This window comes from Crocodylus siamensis, chromosome 8 (genome assembly GCF_052110815.1).
Source record: "Crocodylus siamensis isolate JL-2025a chromosome 8, ASM5211081v1, whole genome shotgun sequence".
Taxonomy (NCBI): domain Eukaryota; kingdom Metazoa; phylum Chordata; order Crocodylia; family Crocodylidae; genus Crocodylus; species Crocodylus siamensis.
This window is the reverse complement of record NC_143402.1, coordinates 37,192,906-37,195,362: the sequence shown is the minus strand read 5'-3', so window position 1 is coordinate 37,195,362 and position 2,457 is coordinate 37,192,906.

Below are 2,457 nucleotides of genomic sequence, written 5' to 3'. Positions count from 1 at the left end.
AGCTACCTATCCAGGCTGGAAAGGGCTCTTAGTTCAGTAGGTGTTGTCCAGAAGGGTGTATCCTGCAGGACCTCTGGGTGGATAGGTGATGTGGCATGGTCCTGGTCCAGATGGAGAGGGCGTCCCAAGGAGTCACTCTTCACTACCCCTTTTATTGGGGCAGACTACCAATGATCTCCTATGGGGAGGGCCTGTCCAGGCAATGTCAATCCTGTTCTAGAGGGTTTTAGGTGTTCTTACTGAGTGTGTGCAGCTTTGGCACAGTGGTGGCTTGCCTCATCTTTTGTTTCTTGAATGCTGAGGGTGGTTCCAAGGACTGGGTTGTTGGTCCAGGTATTGGTGTTGATAGTTTGGTCATTCAGAGGAAGCTCTTTTTAGACATACTGCCATTGTCTCTCAAGCCCCCTCATTCATCCCCATTCATTCAGGAACCAAGTTACATAGGAGGGGCATGTATGAGTCATAGGTTACACAACCAGGCCTGGGGACAGGATAGAGACGTGACAAAGAAAATGGAAACTTGACATGACTTATGTTAACTTACATATGTAGGCCTAAATCATATAGTACCAATAAAACAGTAATATAGAACAGTAACAATCAATATAAACATAATAATTATACAATATAAAGGAGGAGAAAAAACAAAACAAATACAACTTGCCACCAAAATAAAATGCTGAATCTTATCCTATGTCTTAACTCACTTGTACTTATCTATAGGGAATAGAGAGGGAAAGAAAAGTCAGAAATGGTTGGGGAAGGGGAGGGAATGAATTTTAAAGGGAAAAAAAGAAGAAAAACTGGGACTTTTGCCACAGTGACGTGTTTCACCTTCTTGCCCCTGCTCATCTGCCTTCAGCAGTGCTGGCAAACCTGGGCTCATCTACTACCTCAAAATGCTCCCACACTATGCTACTCCCTCACTTCTGGGTTGAGGGTGGGGATCCTGCCTTATCCACCTCCTCAGAAGGCTGAGGCACAACAGCAGGAGGAGCTGACTCAGCTGAGCCACTTGCCTGAGACTCCACAACCTCCTCAACCTCCTCTGAGGTGCTTTCCAGAGAAGGAGACCTGGGTCTAGGGGAACTATGTGGAGCACAAACTCTGATTCCTCCTTGGTTCCCAGAATTGCTTGAGCCAAGGTGCTTAGGTCCCCTGGTTCCAGATTCAGCTCTTCCTCTGGCAGTGGAAGGCGCATGCTGTGAGACAAAATTGGGGTGGAGGAGACAGTCATTCTGCTGCTGGTGTCTATTTCTGGGGTTACGGGAGGTGGTGCAGGTTCAGGGAGGTCAGGTACTGCTCCCACCTCCTTGCTTCTACTGGCAGCAGAAGCCTCATGGCTGCTCGGGAAGAGGATGTGTCTATGTTTGGAGAGGCAGTGGTAGGGGACTTACAGCTTTAGCTCTCCCCATATTCCCTCTAGCTCTTCTCCCTCCCTTTGCCAGAAGAACTGGCACCTGCCTTTCCAGCATGCTTCATATTAATCTTTCCTGTGCTGTGTGTCTGATCTCTTCTGTCTTGTGTGGTTTCTTTACTCTGTGTTGTGTCTGGGTTCTGCTATGATTATGATTGATTATTAATAACTAATATGCTGTCTTCTGTGCTGTAATATATGAATTAAAAGTATGAATGTGAGACTCATTCTTTTTCTGTGCTGTGTACTGGACTCTGCTATGTTTATTAATGTGAATGTCTGACTTCTTTTTCTTCTTCTGTGTTGCGTGTTTCTTTTTTCTGTGTTGTATGTTGAATCTGCTATAATGATTATTATTGATTAATAAATATATATGCCATCTTCTTTTGTGATGTGCTATTAATGTGAATGTGTGACTACTACTTCTTTTTCTTTTTCTGTGTTGTGTACCTAAAATAATATATCTCCCTCTTCTAGGACTCTGAGTTCTGTAACCTATTAAAACTAACTATAACTAATAATATTCATATCTAATAACTATATACAATCTCTTCTTCTTCTATGAATATCTGACTTCTTCTAGGATGTGTGTGAGTGTATGTAATGTGTGTTTCCCTGCACAGTGATGGATCACACTGCCAGGGAAAACACTGAGCTTTCTTTTTTTAAAGTATTGAAAAAAACCCAAACAAATAATTTGAAAGCAATGAATTAGATTAGTAAAGTATAGAGATTCTAAGCTAAACTAAGTTAATTTATATCCTATCCAAGCCTTTTTAACAACAAAAAGGAGCAGGTGACTGACTAGGAAGTCAAGCCAGTCCAGTACCTTTCTGACGTTGTTGCTCAGAACCAGCTCACAAAAGGCACAGAAAGCCTGGAGTCAGAAGCTTTTATGCTGTTTCTATGTCCCTCTCCCAGACACTGTGATTGGAAGGGGACTCAGGAAGAAATCACACTTACAGGCCAGTTAGAGATGTCAGTCCTTCCACCCCGCTCCCCCTCCCCCCTGCTTTCCCTCCCTCTTTCTAAGTTTCTGT